The 24,482-nt window shown below is 40.5% G+C and overlaps 1 protein-coding gene and 1 long non-coding RNA gene across 3 annotated transcripts in view; both read right to left on the bottom strand.

Annotated features, from left to right (window-relative positions):
- The window catches only part of LOC310686251, a 38,302-nt gene extending 13,897 nt beyond the window's left edge, over positions 1-24,405 (bottom strand). The window contains exons 1-2 of the long non-coding RNA XR_014515791.1: positions 23,599-24,405; positions 4,013-4,447 (exon numbers count right to left, since the gene is read on the bottom strand). This is a non-coding gene — a long non-coding RNA (uncharacterized lncRNA). The remainder of the gene's footprint in view (positions 1-4,012; positions 4,448-23,598) is intronic.
- The window catches only part of WWC2 (WW and C2 domain containing 2), a 114,353-nt gene that overhangs the window by 89,103 nt on the left and 768 nt on the right, over positions 1-24,482 (bottom strand). The window lies entirely within an intron of this gene.

Here is a 24,482-nt window from a genome sequence, read left to right as displayed (position 1 = left end):
TGGGGGTATCATTAATGCCTTTCCCCAACCTTATAGAATTGGCTACTAAGTAAATATAATAATTCATTATGGAACAAGGTATTTCAAACAAAGCCTTTCACATGGGAAAAGAAGGTTATTCCTTAAAAACAACAATAGTTTACACATCATATTGCTTTACCCCACCCCTGCAGGGAAATAACTCCATGTATGGCTTCCGCTAGCACACAATAAAGCATTTACCACCACCCCCTTTGATTGGTGAACATAAACATAAGGAGGGGATACTTTCCCGACAAATATTAAAGAAAGAATTCGTGACTCACAAGATGGAAGTAAAGCAAATCTTACTGAAAATGAAAAGGCAAAAAAAGAAAGAAAGAAAGAAAGAAAGAAAGAAAGAAAGAAAGAAAGAAAGAAAATAATTACTTTTAGCACAGTACAAATTCTATTATAAGGATACCACTATCCTTTTTGCACTCTCATCCTGGATCAGAAACAAGTCTGCAATCACAACACAACTTTTTTAATATATTCATGCAGTTACAGCTCAGAAATACTTCCCATTGATTTCAGTGGAACAGATTCAGATGTACACACAGGGTTGGAAGCTATGATAATTATGATAGATGCCGAAATTACACCAAGAATCTGAAACACGCTGCAATCCAACGTATACTTACTTACTCACCCTACAACTGTCCCATTACAGATGGGACTAACACATTTTTAAGATCCCCATCCAGATGAAAAGTCCACATTCCAAAAATTCCAGTTTGCAGGAAAGAATTGTGCTGATGGCTATGAATTCAGCACATATTTAAAACACTTTTAAAAGCAACCCCCCACAGCATCCTTGGAACTGCAGTGGGTTAAGGGCACTGAAAACTATAGCCCTGTGATGTGTAAACTACAGCTCCCATTGTTCTTTTGGGGGGGTGCTTTAAATATATGGTGTGTGTAGAACATACTCTTCTTCCGCAATACCCCAGCATAGGTGTCAAACACCTAGAAATGGTTTATGTCTCACTGTGTGTAAATAACCTGTATAAAGGTAAAGGGACCCCTGACCATTAGGTCCAGTCGTGACCGACTCTGGGGTTACGGCACTCATCTCGTTTTATTGGCCAAGGGAGCCGGCGTACAACTTCCGGGTCATGTGGCCAGCATGACTAAGCTGCTTCTGGAGAACCAGAGCAGCGCATGGAAACGCTGTTTACCTTCCCACTGGAGCAGTACCTATTTATCTACTTGCACTCTGACGTGCTTTCGAACTGCTAGGTTGGCAGGAGCAGAGACCAAGCAACGGGAGCTCACTCCATCACGGGGATTCGAACCGCCGACCTTCTGATCGGCAAGTCCTAGGCTCTGTGGTTTAACCCACAGCGCCACCCACGTCCCTTAAAATAACCTGTTTACTGTATACATAACATGTATACTGGATACCAAATAAATTATGGTGACATCATACAACTTGCATCTCTGAGAATTAAGGAAAACCTGGCAAAATGCATTATTTTAAATGACCCAACAGTCTTCACAACTGGTCCCATTTGTTGGAAACTTCCCATAATCATGGTATAATTTAAAAAAGGATTGATTCCTTTATCCTCTGAAGCTGATTCAAAATACTAAGCAATGCTACTGTATTTCAATAATATATATTTTAAAGAGGGAGGCCACTAATGATCTTTCGACCTTGACTCTTATGTAGGTGCCAAGCTGAGTTAAATATTGGCTACTGAAAGCAAGGATGCTTTCAGAAGAAAACAGGAGTCTCAAAGATTTCAACTTCTGTCTATAATCATCTTCCCTTGAGAAAACACCTTCCTGAATTTTACAATAACTTTCTGCTACACATTTCAGCCAGTTGGCATAGCTGAAAGTTAATTAGATACAGACACACAAAAGTCAAACTAACATTTTAAGGCTACAAAACCGCAAAAGAAGATTAATGTTAAACTACAGCACTTGCTTCAAAGTGGGGAAAATATTTTGCTAAGCATCATTTCTTTCTTTCTTTCTTTCTTTTAGCTCTTGCCATGACAGTTTTACTGCCTGATTCTTTGATAAAGCACTCTGCTCTGCTTGAGCATATAAGGTCTAAATATTAGACAAATGGAATGCTAGGAATTTCTGATAGCCATACCCTGCGCAGGGATCATTCCAGCACTATAAACCAAATGATGTGACCTTTGAGCTTTCCAGAGGAAACTCTGAAGCAGCAGAATTATAAAGAGGCCATTATGTTGGGAGCTATTCCAAGATATTTAACATGCACTTTCACACTACTTGTGATGGTAAAAGAAAGTGGGAGGAGGGAATCTGTGAAAATAAAAGGAATATAAAGCTAGTGGACCCTAATCCCATGCAGAGTTATGCAGCTGTCAGTCCCACAGATTTAAATAAGACATTTACCCATGGTTAGGACCACTGTCTTACTGTGCAAATTGCTTCTTCAAGTGCACTTCTCTTCTTAAGACTATTTTTTTATCACTCAGGAACCCATTGTTCCCAGATCATCCCAGGCCAGAGGGTGTGGCATTACCTTTTTCTCCAGCTCAGGACACCCCTCTAATTCATTCCTAACTGCCTCCATATTGTAGGAACCAGCAGTTACAGAATAAGGCAATGGCTCTTAAGACAGCTCCTCAGAGGGAAGGCGGAAAGGAGGTTCAAGCCAGCCAGCGTTCATAAGGCTTCGGCATGCTGCTGAGGCAACAACTGTCTCTTGAGTGAGTCATAGTCAGCAATGGTTGATGTGAGCTCTCCAGGGTGCTGAGAATTTGTCTTTTGCTTTCCCTTGTCCTAGCTGAGTTCTGGTGGCATCTACCCTGACTGAACTACTGGACTTACGGTAACTGACCAAGACCCTGCTCTGTTGGGTGCAGTCTGCATGCTATTAGAGAGTGCATAAGCGTCAACTTCTCCAGTACCCTAAGGTGAGGGAAAACAGGACAATTCTCTAAAGAATAAAATTTGTTGCTAATTCCTATAATTACATAATAGCCTCAACCATCACTTTCACTGATACAGTGCAATATAAAAGTATTAGCAACTGACAGCATTTACCATCTTTCTGATCTAAGATGGCCAGCCTACAGAGAAATTCTGCAACATGTACCCTACACTGGACATCCTATACTCTAGGGAGATCAAGTACGATAATATGAAAGAACAAGGCGCTTCATTGCAGCGTTCCAGACACTTTATTCCCCCCACCACACATACACACATTTTCCTTTCCCCCCTTACTAACATTGCACCACATTGGGCTGTTGAGGGAGCAATCCCTCCCTTTGTTTTTGTTAGTTTGTTTACAGAGGTGTGAGTGACACGTGTGTTCACATTCCCAGGTGCTTTAAAATATTGGATTGTTCCACTGATTTCTATTGGCAGCTCTCACTTCTGCGACTGGGGGCATTTTAAAAATAGTTTATCAGTGTGAACCAGAAAAATGCATATCTGGGTGATGAGATGGTTCTTTCTACCCTTTTATACCTGAGTCTTTTCCTTCATCCTCCTTTTCCAGCCACTTAGTTTGCCCCAGCCCAGTCAGTCAGCATTCCATGGCCACTGAGTTCTTACTGAGGTTTCTGTGGTTCCCCCTCAAACTTTAAGCTTACACAAAGTCTACTGATACCTCCCTTTTGTACATAGGTGGTTTGTGGGTCCAGCTACATTTGTATAAGCACACAAAGCCTTGAACTGGAAAGAAGACAGAATGATTCGTTGAAAAACAGAATGTTTAAACTACCTGAAGAAGAAAAATAAACTGAATATCCTTATTTTTATGCAGCACCATATGATTTTTGTTTCTGATCGTTAATTATAGAGCAGCCTGGGAATTGAGCTTCAATATTAATTCATTCCTCACTCATAATGAGGCTTAAAGATTAAGAAGCATGTAACATTTATGTAACAGGAAACATCTAAATGTTCTGTGGCCATTTCCTTCCTTCACACCCTCAAAAACGCGTCAAAAACTTCAACAAATAAAACAAAGCTAGCATTGTAACAACTGGTGACTAACCAAAGTATGGCCCAGTTATTAGTATTTGCTTGGAGCAATAACTCTAAAGTGAATTAAATGTCACTTCCTCAGCTCAGCAGTTAAGTGGGTCACATGGATTCCATTTTTGCTCCTGTCAGGATAGAATCTGCATTGCAGGGCAGGGCGCAGATATGCTCTTTTGCAATAAAATCAAAGGCCACTTCCATGTCATTGTCAATGTTTATACTCTGGATACGCTCTCACCCCTGTTCTGAGGCCTGAGAAGAGCCACGTGTCCAGCCATGTGTCTTACTAAGCTGTTAGATTCACAACAGGATGATATTGATCCAACTTCTATTACTGATGGAGAAATGGAGAATGAGACTGGATTCTTTTCTCTTCAGCTGCTTGGACCTTCTGTGTCCATATTTCTGGAATTTTGTGTTCTATCATCAGAGCACTTCTTGGCTGAATCTAGACACATCAAAGAAGCATTTCAGTTTAAAGCGTTGTAAATTTAAACAGGGAAAACAGGTAGAGAAAAACAGGACTCCACATCTCCATCTGGTAGCACAATGTTATATCGCACATAGAACACACATAAATCCCTTTTTCCGTTACCAGTCTAGCTGAGTCCCCTGATCCTGACAAGATTTGTTTTCTGAAAGGTTTTTTGTTTAGGTTTGCCAGTCGGTAAAAATCTTTCTGTCATTATCAAAAACTTCTCAGAAAAGGCTGGAAGTTTTGGTACAACAAAAAGTAAAGAAAATTAAATGCGAAAGGAGATGTCTTGAAAAGCTAGGTCTCAATTTGATCGCCATGATCAAACAGCAAAGAACCATAATTTAGATCAATGTGCATTTTAACAGCTTTTTAAAAGCTCTTTTAAAGGGGAAAGCGACAGTCAAATGAAAGGATATTTTCATCCTTAAGAATTTTAAAGTAGAGGAGTGAACAAGACATTATAAGCAGTGCAACTCAATTTGAATTGTGCAAAGTTCAGGTACATTATGTGAAGCTGGGGGATATTAGTCACAGCATGGGTAGATGTGAGTCTGATCCCTCTCTCCACCATCACATTTGCCTCTGAAACTACTTCTCCTCATCTCTTTTTCTCCTAGCCTGAGTTACTTGCTAGGTGAGACACATGCCTCCAATTTGCTAAGGTAACAACAAAACATATTTTTGCTCTTTGATTTCAAAGAACATAATAGCAGTACACACTACTAAAGAACCAAGATGACATGCACTACTATAGGGGATTAATTGTAGTGATGCAGCTGCGTCCAAAAACCTTTCTTCACCACCTTCTGATGCACACATAATTTAGACTGAAACTTCTTCAGTCTTTGACCCATTGGTGCACCCAAGCCACTGATAACAAAGGATTCCCTGAATACTACAAGATTAGCAGTACTAGATACAGTGGTACCTCTGGTTACATACGCTTCAGGTTACAGACTCCGCTAACCCAGAAATAGTGCTTCAGGTTAACAACTTTGCTTCAGGATGAGAACAGAAATCGTGCTCTGGCGGCGCGGCAGCAGCAGGAGGCCCCATTAGCTAAAGTGGTGCTTCAGGTTAAGAACAGTTTCTGGTTAAGAACGGACCTCTGGAACGAATTAAGTACTGTATAATAAAATGGACTCAGAGGAACAAGAGACAAAGCACTAATCAGGAAGCAATACAACCTGTGCCTGTGAGTGAACTCTTAACATGCCAAAAGATACATTTGAGACTGCTTAACCCTTTAAATAAAGGAAGTCTACAAGTTAGTAAGTAGAACAATGCCAAATACTATACAATTTGTTGTGTGTGCTGGCGATGTTGAAATGAGTTTTATAGTTCTAAAGCAATGTGAAGCGCTGGGAAGATTTAGACATTACATTAAACCATAGACTCAAGTGCATGAACTTTTTGCTTGTCCTCTCCTACTCCAGTTGGGCCAAAACCAAGGCGACTGAAAGCATCTGCTTCCATTTTAAACTAACCACAATTTGTCATCTGCTTCCAATATCCTCATCACAGCAATGCAAGGAGAGAGGAGAACACTTGTGACGCGTAACGCTAAACGATGTCCAAACCAGGTTATCATTGCTTTAAGAGCACCTCATACAACCTGTCTTAAGAGGTCTGTCCAGAAGAGAGAAGTCTGTGTTACAGGCCTACATTCCAATACATCTTCTTCTTTTAATCAATTACCTGTGCTTCTAGGATGTTTGTTATGCCCTTTACCACAATGGACACCACACTACAGATCTTAATCACTTTCCTCCCTTTCTTGCCACCTTGCCTTCCCGTAGAAAGAAAAGTTCAAAGAAACTTTTTGGGTATACCTAAGGGATGCTCTGTTTTACCCTGCGAAGAGGCAGGGCTTTAACTTGACTAGGGGAGCACATTCAGCACAGGCACTCACCTTTTGTTTTATTGGTCCCAGAAGCAGTTATCAAGGATCAAGCAGTAGATTATCTCAGACAGGGGAGCAAAACAGAAGGGGAAATAACCCCTCCCCACAGACTGTAAAGCAGTCCTTTCCCAGAGCTGGCATTTTGACAGGCAAATTAATTGAGCCCAATAAAAGTTCAAAATGCTGGCATTTTTCTCATAAATGCTCTGCAGGAGGGTGATCTTGGTAAACTCTGCCTGCCAGTGCCGATTAAGCATTGAAATGGCAGAAATGGCAGGGGGTAGGACCTTCCCTTGCTGCCAGCAACTAGCAATTCTTCTTCCAACTGCCACCAGAACAAGATTCTGAACAGCTTTAGATGTATTTGCTTCTCTCACATCAGACAACCCATTTTAGGAGACCCTCACGTCACCCTGATTGTCCAGTCAATGTCCATTAAATTCCATTCTATAATTTAGTTTTTCGATGCATTTTACACAGCTATGGGGCAATATCTACGGAGAGTCAAAACCTCTACACAAGAAAAGCCTGCAGAACTGAAACCACTTGAGTTCACCTATTTGCCTAGAAAAAGCACAGTGCTCAAGAAGTCTCATTCACTCCGAGCTCTCTTGAAAACAGTTGTGGAAAATGAGCTCTATTAGGTATAAAGCTGACATTTAAAATAGTGTCCTGAATATGGACATCAACTTCTCTGATCTCCAAGGCAAACACTGCATGACAATACGTTTTACATTTTCATTTCCCATCCCCACCCTATTTTTAAAATAAGGGTGGGGACTTAGCAGGCTTTGAAGTTCAAAGTGAAAGCTATACCAAAAACTTGTTTAATTATGGTTTATCAACCATCAAATCATATACCACTCTTTTCATGACCCCTTGAAAATAGGTGCAGGAGCTGAGATGCTGCTTTGAACCTGAAACACAGAATGGTACCTAAAGTAACCACATTAACCTTTATTCCTATATCTTTATCTTTTAAGGGAGCTATCACACTGCACTGTCTTTTGCATTTTACTCCCTGACTTTAAAATCTGTGCACATGTAAAACTGATATTTGCACTTGAAATGTTACCCTGAACCCATGTACCAATTTTTATTCCAATCTCTCCATGCTCAAACTATTTAGCATTTAAGCACAGTTATTTGAGATGCCTTACTTCAGATGATGCATTGCTTCATCTTGTGTCACCAAAGCCATAAGGCAAGCTCTGGGTCAAATAAGAGGGCCTCTTAGCATAGTTTGCATGGCCAGAGATCACGCTGGACTTCATGCATCTAGAAGGTGGAAGCCTGTTTACTTTCAAATGCCTAAATTCCATATCTTACATTATACTCACATTCAGTTTTGAAGGACAAATAAGGAAAAACAAAAAATACACACCAGAAGGCAGAGAAAAAAAGGAGAAGAATGTAGTCCCTGGAGGCTGGGTAACTGCTGGTCTGAGTTTAGAAGGCCTTTGATTTAGCTGTAGTTAAGTGACTATGATCCAAAGAACTACTTTACGAATAATAGTTGACTTGGTTTATTTAAAAAGCAGTCAGACCCTCCAGTTTCAAAAGCAATCTTTTGCTGTGTGGCATTGGGCCAGTTGAAGACAAACCCAAAGCCCTCTTGAGTACATGGTAGTAGTTGGTTGGTTGTTCTGGATCCTGCCCTTTTTAACTCCACGTTTACATATACAGGTATATCTTCATTTCCAATTTAAAAATACAAGAAAACTTAATGTCTGTGTTTCCTTTAAGGAACCTAACTTGCTTCATTTACGTTGTCTGGGTAGATAATTTGATATATGCTATAGTCTAAGTGTGTCTGCTCTCTTTTGTAATTAGACACGTTCAGCTTAAAACTTTGCTCCAAAATTCAAATCTCAGTCATAAACCGGTATTGCTGCTACTGCCTCCCTGTTTTGTTGGATTGGTAAAACAACATTTTATGGGGTAATAAATAAAAGATTGTGCATTGCTGGTGATGAGAAGGAGAACACAGAAAGGAAAAGAAGACTAACAAGAGATGTCCTGGTGTTGTTCTTACCTGGAAGTTGACTCATCTACTCTGGAACAGCCTCCCCTAAATATTGTTGGACTACAACTTCCATAGTCTCTGATCAGGGATTCAAAGCTGGGAAAGGCTGCCCAAAATACAGAATGGTAGAATGGTTCCCTTTTGTCCATGTCTCATTCCCTTAATGCAACAAAAAAAACCCTATTTTTTAAAAAATCAATCATTCACAGAAATCATTACATGACTAATATTCCAACGATCGCTACTGCTCCTTAGGTATTAATAAAGTCTGCCTTTGCACAGCAAATATTATCTTAATACAGTAACACCTCGGTTTACGAACTTAATCAGTTCCAGAAGTTCGTTCTTAAACCGAGGCGTACTTTCCCTAATGAGGCCTCCCGCCGCTGGTGCCCTTCCACCGTTCGGCTTCCGTTCTTAGACCGAGGTAAAGTTCGCAAACCAGGACACTACTTCTGGTTTTGCGGAGTTCATAAACCAAATCATTCGTAAACAGGGCTGTTCTTAAACCGAGGTACCACTGTATACTATATAAACAATTATATCTATATATGTAAGAGCACAAGGTAAAATTCTATTCCACATTGTAATTTTAAAATAGCAGTAGAATTGTATCTGGAACGGTAGTGCAGTCCACTAATTTAGGTTTAACATTTACAATACAATCCCAGGTATGTTTACTCAGAAGTAAGCACCACTGAATTCAATTGTGTTTATCCTGAGATAAGTGTGTATGGGATTGCAGCCTAAACCTCCATCTTTCTTAATGGTAAAAGGGTGCCGTATATTAAACCTCCACTTGACGTTGACAGCTGAAAGGCATTCTATTTTCAAGAAGGGTTCCATACAAATGAAGCATGCAATATTCTGTCTGTGGAAGTCAATTTATGCTGAACTCGTAATTTATCATACAAACTCAGGAGATACAAATGAATGTCACAGAACTATTTCTTCATATCATAACTACTGAAGTCTTTTATACATGTTTTTAGAAGTATTGAGTTTCAAAAAACTTGAATCAATCTTTTTCCTATAGAAAGTGTTACAAGACTCATGAGAAAATATATTAAAAGCCTCTGTCAGAGAAAGAAAATCCCCTTTAGATCAGTGATCTTTTGAATAATCACATTAAAGAAACATTTCTATTCTTTCAGGGGTGGGGGAACCAAGACAGACTACTAAAGTTAGCAAATTTGCAATGCACAGATCTGCAGTCCAAAGATCAGAAGAAATGCACTAGTCAAGACAGGTAAAACTAGTTAGAACTCTACGGGCTAAAAAGGAAAGAAAACCTTTGCACTCAACTGGACTTGCAGCCCAGCATTTAACAAATTTAGCTGGCACTTTCCCATCAAAGGCTGAATTAATGGTGCTTGTGCTGATTGGCCTGAGAGTACCTTCCTTGAACCTAGAAAACCTTTGAAACAGAGGCAATGGCATCCTCCTGGCTGTGCTCATTGGAATGGGGATGGGGCAAGGAATCTCTAAGACCGCCACCTCAGGGCTCCGCAATCTCACAACCGCCTCACCAGGACGCCTCTGCCTCTGTCCCTGCTCATGAGCCACACGATGAATCCAAAAATATAGCACAACAAGGTAGAATGCAGTGGCCACAATGCTGACTGGCCAGACTTGTTAACACCAGGGCTAAAGCAACAATCCAATTCCAAGCCCAATTCAAGGTCCCAATGCAAGCCAGGCTTCCTCAACCTCAGCCCTCCAGATGCTTTAAGACTACAGTTCCCATCATCCCTGACCACTGGTCCTGCTAGCTAAGGATCATGGGAGTTGGAGTTGTAGGCCAAAAACATCTGGAGGGCGGAGGTTGAGGAAGCCTGCAACAATGCAAGGTCCAAATATATGAAGGTGCACCTTCTTCCAATCAAGCTGCCTGTGAATTAAGATCTGCAGGGGATGGCTCCCCAACTCTGTGGTGGCTCCGCAACTCTGGAATGACCTTCCTTCTGAGGTGGGTCTAGCAGTGACACTATTTAATTTCTGTTAGCAGCTGAAAAGGAACCTCTTTATACAGGCCTTTGGTGTGGGATAAGGTTTCAATCCACTCAGGTATGTTCATTTATTGTTGCTTTAATAGCTTGCTACCATGATCTACTTTATTGAATTCTGGAATTTAATAATGTTTTGGTTTTATTAAACAATGTTTTATTTTTGCTGTGTACTGCTACCCTAAGAGCTTCTTGCAAAGGGCAGATTATAAATACGGTAAATAGATAAATGAAATAAAAACTATATTGGAAGAATGTTATAGAGATCTACAAATTATCCCAGTAGACACAGAACAAGCAACTTCCTATATTCCTAGGGGAGGCTTTGTATAAATTTACAATATTAAACTAGGTGTGCAGCTTTTAGTCTGGGCTAACGAGAGATTAATTCAATGTTAGATTTACAGTGAAACACTTTCATTTTTCTGCCTTCAAGAATGAAGTTGTTGATTTGAAAGAAGACCACAGATAACACAAGGGCTTGAATAATAAACAAATGTGAATGCTTTAAAAAATAGACTACAATGTATGATCAAGGAGTAGTATTAAGCTGCAGGAAAATTAAGGATCATGCTATATCCTCTAGAATCCTCTGACATTGGCAAATAAGGGATGCTCTCCTAAAATAAGGAACAACCACCAACTTTATAATAATAATACATTTCTATTTATACCCCGCCCTTCCTGGTTTAAAAACCAGGCTCAGGGCAGCTAACAGCAAATATAAAACATTGATTAAAATGTGACTTAAAAACAGCATAAAACACAACATAAAATGCAGCAATATCAATAACATTCAAAAATTCAGGGGTCATTTTTTTGGGGGGGGGCCCAGTCAGTAGACATCAAATGATCACCAGGGCAACTGGTCAAGTTGGTCCTACTAGGGCCAGCAAGGAGACCAGGGAAGAATTTAAATGTGGGGTCCCAGAAAGGGTTTCTTCATAGAAGAGGAAAGGGAAAAGGGAATAGAGGATCAGGCTAATTCAAATTGAAGGCCAAGTGGAGTAGCTCTGTTTTACAGGCCCTGCGGAAGGGGATCAAGTCCTGCACGGCCCTAGTCTCGTGGGACAGAGCATTCCACCAGGTCAAAGCCATCACTGAAAAAGCCCTGGCCCTAGTGGAGGAGAGTCTGGCTTCCCTAGGGCCCTTTGAATCTATACTGCCAGAAAAGCTTACATATTAAAAGGTAATCCAATTTTCACAATATCAGCGTTAATTCATGTACTGTCTCTCACAATAACTGATTTACAATAAATTGAAGTCAGTATCTTAGTGGCCCACACACATTCTGCAATTACGTAAACACAAATTTGCATAATTTAAGCAAATAATAAAATTCTGCTTTCAGTGGCTCAGATTATGTGTTTATGTTAGAACCTCCAGAGTATGGTGTACAAATAACTCTGGTTTTGTCATGTTATGAAGATATGCCTTTCAGAAATATCTTCACTTGAGAAAATCCCCCCCAGCTTTCTTTCGAAACGTTATAGCCCTTTTGTTCACACTTGATTTCTGTCCATGAACATTTGATGTGCTTGTCCTAAGCTGCCCCTTTTTAAGGATGTGTGTGCTGTTGTGCTTTTTTTCATTATACTTCATTCTACCTTTAGATCTGATTACATGATCACTTGTGCTGGGATAAGAATTCCCAAATTGTGTGTATGCCTTAATTCATTTCAATGATCAAGCAGTTAATGAGAGACTGAAGAGAGTTCACTTGAGTAAAAGAGACCTGAGATAAATATGGGCTCTTTTGTGGTCTCAATTAAGTTTCGGGCAACCTGATGATAACAGGATTTTTGCCTCTGATATGTGCTATTGGGAAAATTTGACAATTCACAGATAGCATGCAGTTACTTGAGAAGATTCGATACAATGAGCAAATATACCTGTTCAAAACATTGTTGTATTTCCTCCCAACATAAATAAACTTGAAGTGAACCTACGCATTTAAGAACTGTGAATTAACCTCTGATATTCCTAATCATGTAACTGGTTCATGGTTGATAACGTACTTAAATGGCTAGTTTCAATCTCTCTAGTGCAATTACCTTTTACTGGTAGTATATTGAGAAAAACTGGGCAGCTACATTACTGAGATAATTATTGGTTTGCTTTGTAGAGTAGACCAAAACACCATGTAAAACCTATTTTTCCTTATGCTTAGAGATCGCTGCTGTGTACAAAATAAACAGTTAATACAGTCATGGTTGTTAGATGAACAAAGGAATGCTATGGAGATTAATAATCATCTGACATGTTTTGTAAAACATTCCTAAAATGATGATTAGAGACTTTATGGGGCACAAAAAAGAGAAGAGAAGCCTTTCCAGTTAGTGTTCTGTGCTATACTGTGCTTACCATTGATGCAATACTTTTGGTTCACACAGTAAATAGAAGCCTTTAAAAATTTATTATTATCACAGTAATTGGGGCTGTTTTTTCTTGGGATGTGTACTATTATATTTATTGTTTGATATCTTCAAGGAGCTCAGGGTGGTGAACATTGTTTTCCTCTTCCTGCTTTATCCTCACAATAGCCGTCTGAGGTAGAGTAAGCTAAGAAATGGTGGCCTGGCTAAATCATCACCTAACAAACCATGAATTAATAGCAAGTTGTCCCACAGGCAGTCAAATAAATCATGTGGTTTTTTCTTCAAAGTTTGATTTACAGTGGTACCCCGCAAGACGAATGCCTCGCAAGACGAAAAACGTGCAAGACGAAAGAGTTTTCCGTTTTTTGAGTCGTTCCGCAAGACGAATTTCCCTATGGGCTTGCTTCGCAAGACGAAACGTCTTGTGAGTTCTTGCGAGTTTGATTCCTTTTTCTCAAAGCCGCTAAGCCGTTAATAGCCGCTAAGCCGTTAATAGCCACTAAGCCGCTAATAGCCGTGCTTCGCAAGACGAAAAAACCGCAAGACGAAGAGACTCACGGAACGGATTAATTTCGTCTTGCGAGGCACCACTGTATTTTCTTATTTTGCTTAAGTTATCTTGCTCATTATTGAGAAGGCTAAATAACTGTAAGGATTACTGCAACCCCACTCCCTGAGCACTAGAAATTCCAACCCAGTCCCACCTTGCACCTTCTGAGATTTTAACTAGGTGCTGGCCAGCACACTTTTTAGCTCATTTTTACAGCATTAAGGGCTAGAAATATCAGAAGCACACATTGGCTTTTTATCAAAGCGAGTTGAATTACACTGTATGGATACTGGAGGTTTTTAATCATGCAAGAGGGTAAAATCTCTTTAATGTGAGCTAATCAAACCCTAATGAATAATGCACACTCTACAACAGAATTATGGATTTTCCCTTTAATAAAGACGGATGACCGTAAATCACTGTACTAAATGGCATGTTTGCTTTCAACAAGGAAGTTTCATACCATACGTATCTCAAGTGAAAAATACAGCACACTCCCTCTTCAAGACTGTGTTCTATAGTTACAACTAGTTATAAAACTATTCCACTCTTTATTCAATGCCAGTCAAAGACACATAGCACTATGTATTGTTAGAAGTTATTCGCCCACACCATTTATTGCATGTTAACGGTCCCCTGTTTGGGGGAGGGGGAAATATTTTCACGGAACAGGGGTCAAGCTGACAACTCAGTGTGACGAAAAACACTCTACCCAGTTGTCTCCATGAGGTTTTGTATAGACTCAGAAACCGGAGAACTTTAATGTATTAAAGCTTCTAGCTCTCAATAATCTACCCACAGGTTAAAAAAGAACACACCTAATGCAGCTCTGTAATCCAATCTTATGTTGTTTATTCAAAATTAAAGTCCCATTTAGCTTTAAAGAATTTATTACCCAGCAAATGTATATGGACTGCAGGTACACACAAACACGAAAGTTCTCTCTTGCATTTTAATTTTAATCTCATAATTGTTGTAAGCAATTTTAAAGGACTGGCTCCTTTGACAAATACTTTGAGCCAAAATCTTCTGCCCAGGACTCCTTGGAGCGGATTGAGTCTAAAGGGAAACTTCCAATGGACCCCTCCAAAGATGAAGGAGATGCAGATCTTTTAGATAATGCACTTCAATGAACCCACTGTGGCTGTTTGTTCCCGTAAAGATTCCTTTAGGAGAAATCATAAGAACTCAACTTGGGATATTTAAAAAAGGGAAATCTCCTGCGTTGCTAGAGGGAAAAGAATATAATATTTTTCTCCTACTAAAAGCCGATATAAAAATGCATGTGGTAAAGTGGGTAACAACTAAGTCCCACAAAATAAAAGCGAGAGAGACATGGCCAGAGTTTCAACCCTGGGAAGTGATAATAGTGTCATATGAGTGCAGTACCCAGTTGGTGTCAGTGACCATCACACAACAAAGTGTACATGCCTCTAGCTGAACTTAAGGGAATAGTACAAAGATCTTTGATAGTTTGGCATGCACCTCCAGAGGTGGTATGAAAACTCTGAGCAATCTTTTTGTCAGTAGTGGAAATTCAGCAGCAACAACAAATAAATGTGTATATTGAGCACAACAGGAAGAGGATAAGAGCATTTCCACTTCTCCCCAAACAGATCAATATAGCCTTAAAGACTGACAGTGATCAATACGACCGTATAGTAATGCACACATATACTGATTTGTTAAGGATGTGCAGAAAGGCAAGAGTACCACTATATCAAAAATTAACATTAAGCTATTCAAATTATTATTCAAATTATTAAATTATAAACACAACAAATCAAACAAATTAGCTGAGAGAAACAAGACCTTCGGTTCAGCAAGTCCATTCAGTATTCCATATGTCTGCTTGTAATGCAGTAACACTCTGATGAGCACTCAAGTATCAGAGTGAAATTTAATGCATATGTTCAGGGCACAATTCTACATTTTGAGTTCAATTACTAGCTTGATGCATCACATCCATTTTCAAAGAAACATGCAAAATATAATGCATTATATCTACCCTGAGAACACAAATATGACACCTCAAGTGAGGTGCCCCAAACATTCTGCTTTACTAGCACTATTCTAATATCTGTACCTATGTAAAACAACTTAAAGGTATTCCATGGTGCTGTAATTAACCAAACAATATCGTCTTCGAACACTGGCTTTGCTTCCTAGCCTGCCATTATTTGTGGTCACTCCTAATCCCTTCTCCTGTGTCTTCTGGTGTGCAAGGGGGCTTGACAGAGATCCAGAGCAATTTCTCATTTGTGTGGGGTAAGAAACGAGAAAAGTCTTGCCTGCTGCTCCGAAAGACTCCTGCTATTTATTATATGCTCAAAAACTGCAGTGGAAATAAAGGCAAGGACCTCCAGGGCAAGGATCCGTGGATGGGATCAGAAGGGTGGTGGCATTTGCTGATAAATGGATTTGTGGGTGCTTCGAAGCAAATGCCAACAATTTACCAAAATTTCTCTCAACTCCTCAAATAGCATAGTGACACCATTGAAGCCTTCTCCAAGTGAGTTTTTTCTGACTGTCAAAGATAAAGATCTTGCATTCAACAACAACAAATGCCTTTCATTTCATTCAGTCATGTCTGCAGCACATTCTAAATTGCTCTCTTCCACTGATCAATTAATTTTCTTGCTTTCAAAGCTGCCATTGCCCTGCCTTCTTCAACTTTTTTCTCCAATGGAGTCTTTTTCTCAGGTCTTCTCCAACACTGTCTCAACTCTCCTTCAACTTTTTTTTCTTCCTCTCTGTTCAGCATATTGTGTCATTGGTCTGGCAACTGTTTCAATGAAGGGGCTAAACCAAGGGGGAAGTATACCACCACTATTCCAAATATGCAAAGCGAAGCAATTTGCATTAAAGAAGACAACCTGTCCAACATTAAGCACTTTGAAATTTAACTGATTTCAATGGGAGATATTGAAGCATGTACTTAACTTTCCGATTGAAATAAATGGGCTTCAAAGTCCTTAACATTGGTTGAATCTTGTCCCATTATGACTATAAAAGGTGTCACCCATTACTACACCCAAGAGGAAAGCTCATTGCAGAGCAGCTATTATTATTTTAATAATAACGTTACCTACTGCTATCGTAGAGCATTAGCACTTAACCCTGCAATTATAACTGTGTACTTTCATTCCATTAAAAAAAGTTTTCTGAAGGAGTAAAACAAGTAGCTCTATTCATTGTGGGTTATAGTAAGTGCCCTCACATTACCATACAGAGAGGAAAAAGAATATAGGGGGTGTTTCTAGCGCTAAAATATACAGGTAGGAGTGTTAGCAGCTACCAGATAGAACCTGAATACTCAGAGAAGGTGATACAATGCTGTTTAATATTATGCCATGCAGAGTGATGTTAATAACTCTTTCCATACAGACACATTCCAATGGATGTATTATACTGTACTGTACTCTTCATTCTTAGGTGTTTGTAGCTGTGCACGGTGGAATTGTTACACAATTCCATAACAAATACAGAGACTCTATTATGATCAGTGGGGAGAAATAAATCTATTGCAAAGTCACCCTGTCCTCAGTGATTCAAATCTTATGGCTATGCAAACATCCCCTTGATATTGGCATTTGAAACCTGTCTATCTACTCTCACCTCTGCAACCTTTGTCAGTAACTGACATTTTGACTGTCACTAACCATATTTGCTTTTTTAAAAAGCTATTTAAATCACTCCTTCAAAACTACCCACTTTCTTTTTGTCAAACTTCAAAACAATGTTCTGGCAGCCGAGCTAGACAGTTAATCTATTTCAAATATGTAATTGGCAGGCGTGTAGTAAACAGTTAATCCTGGATATGCATCCCAGTGGCAGCACACGAACCACCTATTGTTGACCTTATATGCTTACATAACATTTACTTCCAGCAAACCACTTCTCTACTTTGGGGAAGTGTGACAGTATGCCATCATGCCAGATCTCCAACTCAGCTGGAATAACTGTAGGATTCAAGCCAAACACTGCTTGTGAGGTCTCGAATACACTCTAAAAATTGTATTCTAGGTCTAAGGAAGGAAAGGAAGGTGATTAAGGGTAGAAAGAGATGAGCACTGAATCGTTACAGCAGAAGTGATCAGATTACCTTTCCCCCATCATCCAATTGTGTATTTATTGTTATTTATAGCAATTTATGTGAAATATAAGTAGGTTCAATGGGGGGGGGGCCCAAAGGCAGATCTAGGGGAGCGCAACGAGTGTGGTAGCACCACCACAACAATAACATCCAACAGAAGGCAAGAGGTGAGGGGCCACTGGATTTTGGTGTTGCACAGGCCGCCACTGAAATTTGAGGCGCCAAGGTCCGCCACTGGGGGACTGCATACTCCAGACAGCTCAACCATAACAGATTGCTTTCCCTGCAGTGACACAGGCAGAGGATGCTGCTGCTGATGCAAGAGTTAAAACCAATGGAGACTGGTCTATTGGGCAAATGGGGCATTGCCCCAACCCGTCTGCCCTCAGCCAGTCCCCACCAGCTTGCCTTCTTACTTGCAACAGTCCAGGGGGTGGCAGCACTGTCTTTCACCTTTCCCAGCCTTAGACTCAGCTATCCTTGTAGGGCCCAGCATGGAGGAGGATGGTGATGAAACTATAATTAGTCAGCTCGGTCTGTCATTGACTGTCTCCAGAAACTTTCTACCCTCCATCTTACCAGTCTCAACGGCCACCAGCTATCAGTGGCTAAAACAGCATCCTCTGCCAGGCCATGACATTCCTCTTGCTTTCCATTTAAAACTAAGGCTGAAATCCATTGGACACAACAGGGATTACTTCCAAGTAAACCTGTGTAGGATTGCATTGAATATGCCTTAAAACCCTGTGCCCTTAAAAATAACAACAAAGAACAATGTTATAAAAGTACAAAGGGCATCGACTTTGCACCTGGTAGCTACTGAACAGGTGATGGACACTGAATACTGTCCTAACGTTAGGAAGATACAATATATTAGATATGATACTACTTTATCTAAAATTCAGATCACTGGTCCATCTAAGGTAGCTTAGTATGGTCTACTATTGACTGGTAGACTTTATCTCAGCCAGTTTATGGTCCCAACCCCAGATTTTCTCAAGGATGGAAGAATGTGGGGGAGGGATTACTTATGTGGAAGGCATCCCACACATTTTCTTTCAGCTGGGCTCTATTTCAAGTGAATCTAGGGTTTTAACTAAAGGTTTTGAAAAGATTTCTGGGGTATTTGCAGAGAAATGGTTAAGCACCTACCCCAACTCAACTTTCTGCAGCCTTCCCCATTGCAAACCTGGAACACAGAAGTTTGCTTGTACAAAGACAGACCATTGGGTCCATCAGACTCACTATTGTCTATACTAGGTGGCAGCAAATTTCTATCATTTCATAATGGGCCCTACCTGGAGATGCCAAGGACTGAACCTGGTAACTTTCACATGCAATGCTTATGCCCTGTGACTACTCTGCAATTCATCCCCAATATGGGGTTTTAACTATAAATGTCTCTGGTAAGACCAAGACTGACTGTCAGAGAGGTTTTTCTCTGCTCTGCTACTCAGTGTCTTTTAAAGGTAGAGCTGTCAGACAGTAAATCTAAGGCCTTCTGCACTGAGAGCATGCATTGAGATATGGCCCACCCTTGAGCTGCCATTCTGAGACCCTTACACCCGATTCTACAAGTCACTGTGCCAGCACAACAGTTCTTAAGGTCAGCCCTCACTCTGAAACACATTTACAGTGGTACCTCGGGTTAAGTACTTAATTCATTCCAGAGGTCCGTTCTTAACCTGAAACTGTTGTTAACCTGAAGCACCACTTTAGCTAATGGGGCCTCCTGCTGCCGCTGTGCTGCCGGAGCACGATTTCTGTTCTCATCCTGAAGCAAAGTTCTTAACCTGAGGTACTATTTCTGGGTTAGCGGAGTCTGTAACCTGAAGCGTATGTTACCTGAAGCGTATGTAACCCGAGGTACCACTGTACTAGGAAAGAAAATCAACTGAAATAATTAGGGCTAGGCTACAATCTGACACACATTTGCCTGAAAATAAGACCCACTGAAGATAGTAGTTCTTACTTCTGAGTAAATATGCATAGGATGCTGCTGCAATACTATGCACACTTTCTTGGGAGTAAGTCATATATTTCCGTATGTAGCTGGGCTATAACTCTGGATAGATTCAATATGAGATGTTCACCTTTTACAAGGCGGATCATGCACTGTATACTGAACTCAAATAACAGGGTATACATTACCTGCCTTTCCCCCTTTGTTCCCATATTTGTGTCTCACAGCCGAGACCCATACATTAGTTATGGATTATCTTAAGTACGAAGTGCAACATACCTCTTTCTGTTTGTTCTGTAACAGTGAGTAATGAGATTGACAAGCATTAATAGAGTTACCCCAAACACTGTCTCCTACACTGTTTAACAAGGACTTCACTTCATTAGCTCTTGTGAAAGAAAATACAGTCAAGCTCTGGGCTGAAAGTGCCCCAAGTCTTCTCTCACTTCAGAAGTTAGGAAATTAATGAAAAGTGAAAGACAGTAGTCAACTCAAATCTCATGTGATACAAGAGGCAAATTGCACTTCATTTTCTTAATATAGCAGGGGGAAATGTAATTATAAAGTTATAGTTGCAAGTCTGGTTAGCAGAACAGAAAAACCAGATATCTGATCAATACTATCCACATGTTCAAGGTGTCACAACAACTCAAAATTTAGTTAACAACGCACAGCAAAAACAATATTTAATTTGAGTCTACAGCACTCTTGATAGACAGTAGCACAATATCCTTCATTCAAGCATTGCATTTTTTTCTGTAATCTATTCATAAACAAACATTTAAATGTAAAATCAACAGAAAACAGGTAAGACGTTTTCAAAACTTTATCATTATAAGTTGCCAAATATATGCAGAACTCAGTACAATTACCACAACCTGCAAAACCCACCGCTTTATCAACATTTACATTCTGTTTCAGAGATTTTTTTGAAGTACAAAGAACGTCAAACAAGAATGTTAGATCAGCAGTTTGAAAACAGTTTCATTCCAGTAACGTGTTTATTGTTGCAGCTGCTACAACATTTTGCACGAGGCATGTCAAACTTTTCAGTGTGCAAGCACCATGGAGTCACTGCAGCTACTCTTTCTTATTTCAGCCAGGAAATATAAGCCAAGACCTTCATGAATAATTCAGCACCGTTTGTGCCATAAATTTATAATGCCCCTTATTAGTTGGGAGATAACTGGATTTCATTGGGCTTAATAAAGTCCAACACTAGTTCCAAATGTGAACAAATGGCCACTAGATATGTTTTAAGAAAATTATATACTGGAGAAACTGTTCCTTAACCAAAAACAGGCCATTTTAGATCACTAGTATTATTCTTGCAACGGATTAAATAGAAACTAATATTTATAAAGTAAATAATTAGTTATAGGATATCTCATCATGAATTTTATCCCCTTGTTTACATTCAAAACGTCAAGTTTGAAGACTAGGAAAGGCAAGGAGCATCCTATAATCTGTAAGGGGGGGGGGGAATAAAAGCAGTCAGTTGAGGCCTAGTTTTGTGGTTCAGGCATGAGGCCTGTGAAGACTTCCCTCAGATTCTCCACAAGAACTCACTTTGGAGAGATGTGGGGTGGAACAAGGGATACACATCTAGGGTTGAGATCAAGACAACATACAAGGCATATATATATATATATATATATGCAGGTTTTGGTGTCCTCGGGTGTCTTCCCGTGTAAAAGTTGGGGTGTCTAGGCGACGTTTCGACGAGGTCTCACTCGTCATCTTCAGGCTGGTGCTTTCGGCTTCTTGTTACTGGAACAGAGCGGGATCTCAGTGTTTGAGTTCCTATAAATACTGTAGAGGGGTGTGGTGTATTGCCTCAAAAGTTCTGGGCAGAGGGGAAGTTCCCAGGCTAGTGTTCTTTTATTCTTTTGTTCCTTAATTACTTGAGGGATATCTTGAGTGATTTCTTGAGTGATATTCTGAGTACCACTTAGGTGGGTCATTAGGTGTGGATTAGTTGCTAAAGCCTTCGTGTCTTGACCTCTTGAATTTGTGAAGAGTTTTTCTGGGAAGATGGCTGTACTGCACTTAGTTGTGCTTTGGCTTGGCTTCGTGTATAGGGGCGAGCTGTGGTTTTGTGCCCTGTGCCAGCCAGATCTGTGTAGGGATTGCAGGGGGGTGCAGCATCCGGAGTTGCCACTATGGTTTGGTTACTGGATGGTGTCTGTAATTTATCTGTGGAGAGGGTCTGGGTTTGGGTCTGGTGTGGTTGATTGGTGGTGGCGTTCTGTGTGCCTCTGGATCTGGTGTCGGTTTTTGTGGGGAGGGCTAATTTCCAGATGTCTGGCAGGCGGGACGTGTCGTCACGCTTGTTCATGTTGTGAGGGTGTTTCTCTATCTCGATGGCTTCCATGATTATTCTCTTGTGGTGATGTTCCATGTTAAAGAGCAATTTGGAATCTGCAAAATTAATTTCGTGTCCTGTTTCTTTCATGTGTTGGAAAAGAGAGGAAGATTTTTCTTCTTTTTTGACGGCATTCTTGTGTTCTGCGATACGTGCATTTATTCGTCTGTTTGTTTGTCCAATGTACGTGGCTGGGCAGACTTTGCAGGGTATTTCATAGACCCCTTGGTTTTCCAACTGGATTTTATCTTTGGGGTTTCTGAGGATATTGGCTATTTTTTGGTTGGTGCAAAAGGCTGTTTTGATATTGTGTTTATGGAGGATTTTGCTAATTTTATCTGTAGTGCCCTTGATATAAGGAAGGAGGGCCATGCCATTGTTTTCTTCCGTGTCTTGGTTTTTGGGGGGTGTTTCTTTTTGGATTAGCTTCTTAACCCTGTTTTGCTGGTATCCGTTGGCGATTAACACATTTGAGAGATTCTGTAACTCAGTTGTCAAGTGGTCTTTGTCAGCCAGGCGTTTGGTTGACAAAGACCACTTGACAACTGAGTTACAGAATCTCTCAAATGTGTTAATCGCCAACGGATACCAGCAAAACAGGGTTAAGAAGCTAATCCAAAAAGAAACACCCCCCAAAAACCAAGACACGGAAGAAAACAATGGCATGGCCCTCCTTCCTTATATCAAGGGCACTACAGATAAAATTAGCAAAATCCTCCATAAACACAATATCAAAACAGCCTTTTGCACCAACCAAAAAATAGCCAATATCCTCAGAAACCCCAAAGATAAAATCCAGTTGGAAAACCAAGGGGTCTATGAAATACCCTGCAAAGTCTGCCCAGCCACGTACATTGGACAAACAAACAGACGAATAAATGCACGTATCGCAGAACACAAGAATGCCGTCAAAAAAGAAGAAAAATCTTCCTCTCTTTTCCAACACATGAAAGAAACAGGACACGAAATTAATTTTGCAGATTCCAAATTGCTCTTTAACATGGAACATCACCACAAGAGAATAATCATGGAAGCCATCGAGATAGAGAAACACCCTCACAACATGAACAAGCGTGACGACACGTCCCGCCTGCCAGACATCTGGAAATTAGCCCTCCCCACAAAAACCGACACCAGATCCAGAGGCACACAGAACGCCACCACCAATCAACCACACCAGACCCAAACCCAGACCCTCTCCACAGATAAATTACAGACACCATCCAGTAACCAAACCATAGTGGCAACTCCGGATGCTGCACCCCCCTGCAATCCCTACACAGATCTGGCTGGCACAGGGCACAAAACCACAGCTCGCCCCTATACACGAAGCCAAGCCAAAGCACAACTAAGTGCAGTACAGCCATCTTCCCAGAAAAACTCTTCACAAATTCAAGAGGTCAAGACACGAAGGCTTTAGCAACTAATCCACACCTAATGACCCACCTAAGTGGTACTCAGAATATCACTCAAGAAATCACTCAAGATATCCCTCAAGTAATTAAGGAACAAAAGAATAAAAGAACACTAGCCTGGGAACTTCCCCTCTGCCCAGAACTTTTGAGGCAATACACCACACCCCTCTACAGTATTTATAGGAACTCAAACACTGAGATCCCGCTCTGTTCCAGTAACAAGAAGCCGAAAGCACCAACCTGAAGATGACGAGTGAGACCTCGTCGAAACGTCGCCTAGACACCCCAACTTTTACACGGGAAGACACCCGAGGACACCAAAACCTGCATTCCTGTACCCGTGAAAATCTACGAAAACAAATATATATATATATATATATATATATATCCAGGATTTCAGAAGTAATGGAAGTTCAAACCTGTTACATGCCAAACTTGCAGTTCCAAAAACAGACTGAGCAAACTGCCTACACTTCCCCACCAGCAGCAGCACTTACTCCTCAGAAAGGCTGTTCAAAAAAGTTTTGTACTAAAGAGAACGAAGTCAAATACAGTCTTATCACATTTTTTTATTTTTTTGCACACAGTCCCAAGATCTTGACTGTGTAGATTTTGGAAGAGAGAGAAAAAGGCAGTGTAAAAACAACTTGGCGGAATTCTTTAAAAGACTGACAAATCTATTCTAATTAGAATGCTGATTTCTTAAAAAATAAATCTTTAAAACATGTGCAAAGTTGTTGTTGTTATAAAAAGGAAGAGAGCGCCTCAAACGACTTTAGTTCTAAAGGCAATAAAGTTTACGGTAGAAGGAATTTGCATTTTTTAAAAAATAAATAAATTGGGGAGAAGGAATGGGTGGGGATTCTGTGGCGGGTCACGAGAGCCTGAAGACATTCCCAGAGTTCTTTCCTTCCTCTTCGCAAACTCTCCTTTTTATTTCCCAGCCTTGCAAGAGTCACTTTCACTCTCTTGTCTCCAACTGCACACAAACACACACACCCCTCGCAGGACAACGCATGCCAGAAAAACACACAAACACACACACCCCTCATCTCCTCCCAAAATAATACTGGAGAGGAACCCACTCCCCTTTTTTATTTTTACTCTTTGCAGATTCTTATATAACTGTACGAGACCCTCCCTTACACGGGAGGAGGAGGAGGAGGAGGAGGAGGTGGGGAGGAGAGGAGAGGCGGAAAGAAACTCTCTAAAGTTAGGACAAGCGAGGCTGGTGCCAAGTGCTCCCCCCCCCGCATGCTTCAGCCCCCGCCTCTTGTGCTGCCCTCCCCCCCCCCCCCCAATC

This window comes from Podarcis liolepis, assembly GCF_965112155.1.
Source record: "Podarcis liolepis genome assembly, chromosome: 9".
Classification (NCBI taxonomy): Eukaryota; Metazoa; Chordata; class Lepidosauria; order Squamata; family Lacertidae; genus Podarcis; species Podarcis liolepis.
This window is presented reverse-complemented; position numbering and strand designations above follow the sequence as displayed.